Source organism: Pseudorca crassidens, chromosome 19 (assembly GCF_039906515.1).
Source record: "Pseudorca crassidens isolate mPseCra1 chromosome 19, mPseCra1.hap1, whole genome shotgun sequence".
Taxonomy (NCBI): Eukaryota; Metazoa; Chordata; class Mammalia; order Artiodactyla; family Delphinidae; genus Pseudorca; species Pseudorca crassidens.
In genome coordinates this window covers 13,102,038-13,109,942 of record NC_090314.1, presented here as the reverse complement: position 1 = coordinate 13,109,942, position 7,905 = coordinate 13,102,038, and the positions used below count along the sequence as shown (strand labels likewise).

Here is a 7,905-nt window from a genome sequence, read left to right as displayed (position 1 = left end):
CTCCTGCCTTCCCCTCCACAGTCCCCAGCCTTTCTACCCGGGTCCAATTCTGCCTTAGAAAAGCTGAGGAATTAGCTGGAGAGGCAGAACTGTTCTTAGTAGGCAGGGTTGCCAGGAAACTGAATGGGCAAGGCTATAGATATAAATTCTCTTCAGCTATAGAAAGAAGGGAGTGAGAACACGAACGTCCACACATTAGTCATTTTGGGCCCTTAGTAGGTTCTAAGTACACAAACCTGTTTGGAATGGTGCGGAATTCAATCCAACAACGTGTGATTTTGGAAACAGCCGGTCATTACATGTTATTACTGTGTTGGACGGAAGGCAGCCCAATTATCTTCTTAGGTGGCCTTGTGTGAATGTATGTGCTGACACAGACAGAGAAGGTACTAGAAAGTCCTTGGGGCTGATGGATTTTTATTCTAGGAGAGGAAAATGGAGATCCAGAGACAAAGAAAGATTTACCCAATGTTGCACAGCAAGTCAGTTATACAACCAGAGATGGCGCTAGAACCAGGTCCCCTGCTTAGGACCAGCCGCATAATTTGCAGGGCCCAATGCAAAATGAAATGCAAGTCCCCTTGTTAAAAAATGATTAAGAATTTCAAGATGGCTACAGCAGGGCATTTAAGCAAGCATGGCCCCCTCTGTCTCTGCTCAGGTCACAGGTCCATGAAGTTGGCCCTGCCCCTAACCCCCAGCCCTGGACTCTCCCTTTCCACCAGCGCTGCTCACCTTTGGTAAAAACTAGGGAGGGAGAAAGGATGACACGTGAATGTAGCCAGGCCCACAGGTTCACAGTCAAAATTAGTGGTTCTCAAATTTTGCTACATGATGGATCGCCTGGGGAGCTTGTAGAAGTCCCAAATGCCAAGGCTGCCCCTGGAAAAATTAAATCAGAATCTCTGTGAAAAGGGCACAAGTATCAGTATTTTTTTTTTAAACTTCCCAGATGATTCCAACATGCAGCAAGTCTGAGATCCACGGATCCCCAGAGGTGCAAACTTGAAGGACGAGCATCCTGAGTGTGGGGATCACGGAACGCTGGCAGCTGGGCCCTAATCCTGTCCCTGGAGCGGGGGCTCAGCCCAAGTGCAATCTAATTACTGTCTCTTCTCCTCGTTAATGCCGGCACAGCCCGCACCCTGGAGATGACTGAATACATAAATAAGTAGGTCTGAGCCCTTCTTATTCAGGTTTCCCTCATAAATATGTATTCAGGGAAATTTCTAAGAAACGTGATATTATGTCTCTCCAGAATTGTTCGAGTCTATTGGGAAAATAAATATTGAAGAGTTTCATCAGATGTGTTCCGCTGCTAGCTTCGAATTCAAGCCCTATGTCCTTTCACCATCGAGGAAAAGGCATCAGAGGGGAGGGGAGTCTTTCCCACCGCCCTGCCTGACACACACGCTGGCTGGGAAAGGATGCCCCCTCTGCCCTTTTCCTGGGCTCTCAGCAGCTGTGTCCGGTTCCAGCTGCCAGTCCCAGCACCTCAGCTGCCCAGCTGGGGGACCTTGGGAGGATGCTTCTCCTACCTGGATCTCGGTGTCCTCTTCTCCTGGGGACCGCAAGCCTCCTACGGCAGCTCAGACTTCCCTGCACAGCTCAGACTTCTACAAAGTTCTGCTTGACTGTGCTGGCCTCTGTCTGCCGACTCTTTATGTTGCCACGGCCACCTGCAGGGCTCAATGACATCTGCTTTCTCAACCCAGAGAGCGCCCTGTGAGGGGTTTCACAGGTGGGGCCCAGGTTTCTGACCCTCTGAGTCCCCAGCCTCCACTGCGCTGACTCCCCTCCCCCGTCCTTGGCCGCCTCCAAAGTTGATATAGTACCATCTCTACAAGCATCTTCTGAAGGCCATAAAGACGAGAAGTTTAAAAGCTCCCATTTAGAGAAATTGGCTGGAAAGTTTGAACCACAGGCTCCTTCAGACATGATTACCCAAACATAATTTGCACAAACATCATAATTTTTGCCAATAGCATAATAAAATAGGTAGAGGGCTGCTAAGTGATCAAGGGAGAAATGCTTCAAACATCACTGCCTGTTCCCATCTCGCCTTTTAAGTGAATCACTTGTTGCCAAAATCCAACGAGGAACAATGAAGCAGAGGGAATGGGGTTGGCTTTGTACTGTTTGCACAAAACTAACCCATGCCCAGTTAGCCAAGCGTCCACCCCAGGGCACAGCCCTGTTCCAGGTGCCACATGGACCATCAGGGTGAATTTAACACAGCTGAAGCAGAGGTGTGTCATTCCAAGTGAACTGGCCAGGAGACTGGTACCAGGTTGTTCCGTGGGCAGTGAGGCCACGGGTGTGGGAAACCTCCCCTGAGAAGGGGCCTTCTGGGAATGAAGGCGCCGTTGCCTCACCCAGAATCCCTTGGCCTCATCAAAGAAAAGCTGGAAGAGATGGAATCATCACACTGACATCTCTCCACTTTATAGACAGTGAAAGCGAGGCCCATGACATCTGTGATGTACTTGGGGTCGTGCAGGAATCAGTGCTGAGGGCCTGATCTGAACTCAGACTGGCTACAGCTGGGACTTGACGGTGCCCTGGGAGTGGACAGGGAGTGCTACCTAGGACCCCAGTACCTGTTATCTATTGATGCTTTCCAACCATCCAAACACTCGGTGGCTTAAAGCAATACCAATATCACATTGGTATTATTTCTTCTAATGCTGAGGGCAGATGGGCCCAGCGGGGCCATTCTACTCCACGTGGTTTAGCCGAGGCCACTCCCATGGCTGCATTCTGAGGAGAGCTCACGTGGGGCTGGAATGTCCGAAGTGGCTTCTCCACCTCCTCCGGGGGGCCTCTCCTCATTCATCAGGCAAAAGCAGAGGCTGCCAGGCCTGTAAAGGCAAGTGTTGAACTAGCGCAGCACCACTTCCAACACTTTCTGTTGGTGGAAATCCCATGGCAAACCCAGCATCCAGGTGGGAGGAGACTATAGCAGAGGGAGCCTACCAGGAGGCAGGGGGTACAGGGGCTGCCAGTTCATCGGTCAGTCCACCCCCGCCCCTCCTGGAAAATGCCCCACCCTGAGCCCAGCTGCAGCCCAAGCACTGACCCGGCCGCCCACCGACCCCTGACCACAAACTGAGCCTGTGTCCTGGCCCCCAGATGAACCGTGTCCACGGCTGCCATTGAGACCTACTCTGCCCAGCCCCTCAGGAGTAGGGCGAGGGTGAACAATGAGAATCCAAGAAAAATAGGGGGAACTTTAATCTCACAAAAGACTTTGTCAGAGGTGGCCAGAGAGGAAACAGGCTACCTCAGGAAGGAGTGATGTCCTTGTCACAGGAGGTATGTAAGGACAGTTGAAATGGCCACTTAGCAGAGTTCTGTGAGTGTGTGCGGGGTCGGGGGAGAACGTGGGGACCTGTAGACCCCTGTACAGATCCTGACAGGGCAGAGGAACCCGTGGCTCTAAAATTCCTTCCCCAGCCCTGAGCTCCAGGCCAGAAAACTATAGCGGGGGAGCCCAGGGACCAGAGATCTAGCAGCTGGGACCAGGAAAGAGCACTGGACCAGTTTCCATCCAGCCTCTGCCCTTGAATCACTATGACCAGATGATCTTCCAATCAATTACCCACAGAGTAATAATCAGTGAATAGTAATCAATTCCCCAGGCCAAATTCAGATCGCTTGCAATCCCCTATCTTCCCCACAGCAAATCCCAAACCTCTCAGCTCTTCCCAGACTGATATGGCCTTGACCCTACTGTCCTTCCCTGGTCACTGCCCCTCACTCCCTGGGCTCCAATCACAAGGGAAAGAATTAACATTCCCCAAACTCCAAGACCTCCCTTGTGTTACAAGCATCTACATTGGGTTCTAATTCCTAGGATGGCCTTTTTCTCTTTCTAGGCAGAGTAGGGTGGGCAGAAAGATGGGAGGATCCATAGTAGGGGGTAGTAGCCTAGAGGAGTCAAGGAAAGCAGCACTTAGGGAAAGTCCAAACTTTTACGTGCCTCCTATGTACTAGACATTGTTCTAAGAACTTTACATGCAATATTTTAGGTAATCCACATAATAACCCTATGAGCTAGGGTTATCCCCATTTTATGGGTAGGAAAACTGAGGCTCAAGGAGATGAAGTATCTTACCACGCTCAAACACAGGCTCACAAGCATGTATGACTGAGAACACTTTACACCTTCTCTGTCTTCACACCTACTAATCCCTTTTCTTTATCCTCCCACTTAGCTGAGTCCTTAAAATGGTCTCCTCTTCATTGAGAAAATATTTATTCTTTTTAAAAATTTATTCAAAAATATTTATTGAGCGTCTATTATGTGTTCTTGTGTGCAGAATCACTCCTGACTCATCCTTGACTCACAGCATCAAAAGTAGGCCTTGGGAGCTTCCCTGGTGGCGCAGTGGTTGAAAGTCCGCCTGCCGATGCAGGGGGCGCGGGTTCGTGCCCCGGTCCGGGAGGATCCCACATGCCGCGGAGCGGCTGGGCCCGTGGGCCATGGCCGCTGGGCATGCGCGTCCAGAGCCTGTGCTCCGCAACGGGAGGGGCCACAGCGGTGAGAGGCCTGCGTACCGCAAAAAAAAAAAAAAAAAAAAAAAAAAAAAAAAAAAAAGTAGGCCTTGTACTAAGCAAGAGTTTGGCAAAAATTTGTTGGATGGATGGAGAGATAGACAGTTGCGTGCTAGACGGATGTACGGTAGGATAGATGAATGGATGGTTGGGTGGATGGAAGGATGGATGGATAGATACATCATGGATGCATGTCTGGGTTAACAGTTGAAAAAACATACAGAGGAAGATGGACAGAGGATAGATGGATGGAGGGTGGATAGGTGGATGGATGGGGGAAGATGGATGGATGAACGCATGGATAGATGAACGCATGGGTGGATGGGTAGATAGATGGATGGGTGGATGTCTTCATGAAACTCTAGTTTAATTACACTGATTGAGAAACCAATCTTTATGCCCAGAAGCCCCCAGCTGATCCCTTCCCAACCCCAACTAGCCTTTCCCTCTGTTTCAAGAATAGATGGGATTTTCCCGACCCATCGCCACGTTCCCACAGGGGCCGTTTGTTTTAAGTGTCCCCGACGGCTCTGTGGTGGTGCAATTAGTCCTCGTTAGCAGCCACTGTAACCAGACTGCAATTTCCAGACTGTTGGGTGGTAATTGCACACGAGCAGCTCCGCGAGGCTCTGCACCTATAATGACAAGCTGAGCCTTTTCCTCTCTCCATGCTGCTCCAAATGCCAACAAGCAGGTGAGCTCCTGATGCCGTATTAGCGTGTGGCGCTTTTCATTACTAAATGACTCCAGGGCTGTCCAAATGAGGAGAGCAATTAGGCCGATCAGGGGAAGACAAAGCATCCCTTGATGAGTATAATGATGACACAGGCAGAACCGCTCTGGCCTGAGGCAGAGTGTGAAATCAGAGCCCCGGGCTCCACTGTGGTGCAAATCAGCAGCGCTCAGCTCGTCCCTTTTGCCTACCCTGGGCATCCATCACTGCCCCTGGGGTCTCAGCACCCACAGAGTAGAAACAACCGGTATTTCCATGTAATTAGAAGAAATTGCATGTCCAGCACCCCTTACTGAGATTAGTAGTTGTTAGTAGGGTGGACGCTTTCCAAGAAAAATGTTAGTCATTGAAGAGGAGTTAAATAACTGAGGATTATTTGCTGAAAACTGTATGCCCCTTAGCACAGCAATTAAGATTCTCCTGGATTTCATTTGTGCCTCTAGCTTTAGCCCTCGAATTCCACAGCTTTTGCCAAGACACCACGCACTGTCATGCCTCTGGGTGTTTGCACATGCCGTTCCATCTGCCTAGCGTGCTCTTCCCTTCATCCGCCAAACCCTCTATGTGTCACCCACTGACGCTCAGCTGAACCATCAAAGTTACTGCTGTGCCTGTGCTCTCCTCTAAACCATTTCTACTTTTCACACCACACTGTTAATTTGGGGTTTGCCTGCATGCCTCCCCCACTAGACTATGATATAACTCCATCTCTCTAGCACCCAGAAATCTGAGATTGTCCCAGACAAAGAACCATAATCCAACCTGCCTCCTGTTTTTGTAAATAAAATTTTATTGGGACATGGCCGCATATTTTGTTTACATGCTGTGTACAGCTGCTTTCTCACCACAAAGGCAGAGTTGAGTAGTTGCATGGCCTGCAAAACCGAAAAATATTTGCTATCTGGACCTAACTGAAAATGTTTGCCCACCCCTGGGCCAGGGTGAGACACACCCAGCCCCTCACTGTACAGTGGGATGTAATCTTTAGCAGAGGTGAGAAATGGCTCTCCCAAGGTCGCAGCTCTTGAAGCAGAGCTGCGACCAGGAGCCAGGCCTCTGACCCTCTTGGCAATATAGCACCCTCCCAAGGCCTGGGGTTGAATAGCACTCCTCCCCTCTGGAAGACCCTCCTCTCTGGCCTGGGAATGAGAAACTTGGAAATCCAGAGACCAGCAAAGAGGGCACCCCCGAAAATATAGGAGCTGGCCAGGCCTTGAGTCTCGTGCGCCCAAGGAATCCCATACACAAAGGTTCTGGGGCATGAAACAGCCTGCTATGAGAAGTGGGCAGACATACAGGACTGAAACCATGAGAATCCAGACACTGTGGTTGATGAAGGGTAAGTGAAGTTAACCCCTTTAAGCCTCAGTTTCCTCATCTGTACGATCGGGCTGAAAACAGTTACCTTAGGAGATAATTGTGCAAGATGACAGAAAGGGTTAGACAAGGTGTATAAAGAAGCCAGCACGAGGCGGGTCCTCAGCGTTCCTTCCTGTGTGGTGCTGACTTGAAGGGACCTCACGTTAGCTCCCAGCGCTACCTGCTCTGTGCCTATGGCCTGCTGACCTGCCACACAACGAGCTTGTCCCAAGCAGGTGTGCCAGCCCAGCTCAGAGCCAGCGCCTTCCTGAGTCTCTGGGGCTCACTGTCCCCCCATCTCTCCAAGGCTCTGGGCAGAGACTCACTATGGGGAGGTTCCCCTTGTGGCACATACCTCGCCCGTGCCAGGCTGATAGGATCCAGTGAGACGTGTTTCTCAGGGCCCTTGCATCTGACAGATTTCCGGCTGTATGCAGGTAGAGTGGCCTTTGCTCTACTTAGAGCCTTTCACTAACTGGGTAGACGAGTTATTTCACTTCTCTGAACCCCCAGTGTCCTCCTCTGTAAAATGGGGAAATACAGTCAGCCTGGCTGGATGCTCTGAGGACGAAGTGAGCTAACGGATGTCGAGTGACTGGTCCCACGTAGTCTCTGCATTCATGGCCTTATGACTGAGTGCGATTCATTGCTTCACCCGCAGGCAGACAGCTGGGAGCAGCACGTGTGTCCCCCGTTCCTATTCCTCTTTCTCATCCCATTCCTCCCAGCCCTACTGAGAGGTTTTTCCTCCTGCCGCCCTGATTTTCTTCTCCTTCCTGCCCAGCCTCTGAGCTGAATGCTAACGGGCCCAGGCCAGGTCTCAGCCAGCGAGCTCTTGTAGGAAATGGCTGGTCCAACCTCAAGGGGCAGACCTCGGGGCGGGTGCAGGAGGGACTAGGACCCGACAAGGAGAAAGTCTAGGGCTCACCTTCTGCATCCTTAGTCAATTCTGAACCACTTTCCACCTCCCACATGGTCCTTCCCACACCCCTCTTTCCCATTTCCCACTTCGCAAGAATAATAAGTGTATTAACACCTTCCCTTCTTTCTGCTTTTGTTGTCATATCTTTAACTTTTTACATATGTTTTAAACGATGCTTAAAATGTTATCATTTTGTTTTAAACAGTCAGCTGTCTTTTCTCAGAATTATGAGAGTAAAACATTAGCTGTGCTCTCTCCCTCCTGGAGACGCACTTTCCATCAGGTAACTTCCCATCATTTCTTTTCAGCCTGGAGAACACCCTTTAGCAGATCT

At 50.4% G+C, this 7,905-nt stretch overlaps 1 long non-coding RNA gene across 1 annotated transcript; it reads right to left on the bottom strand.

Moving 5' to 3' along the window:
• Nucleotides 1–242: 242 nt before the first annotated feature.
• On the bottom strand, nucleotides 243–2,710 carry LOC137212737 (uncharacterized). Its single transcript, XR_010937604.1, has 3 exons — nucleotides 1,539–2,710; nucleotides 736–882; nucleotides 243–422 (listed from the first exon to the last, which is right to left on the bottom strand). It is a non-coding gene; the product is annotated as an uncharacterized lncRNA (long non-coding RNA).
• Nucleotides 2,711–7,905: the final 5,195 nt, after the last annotated feature.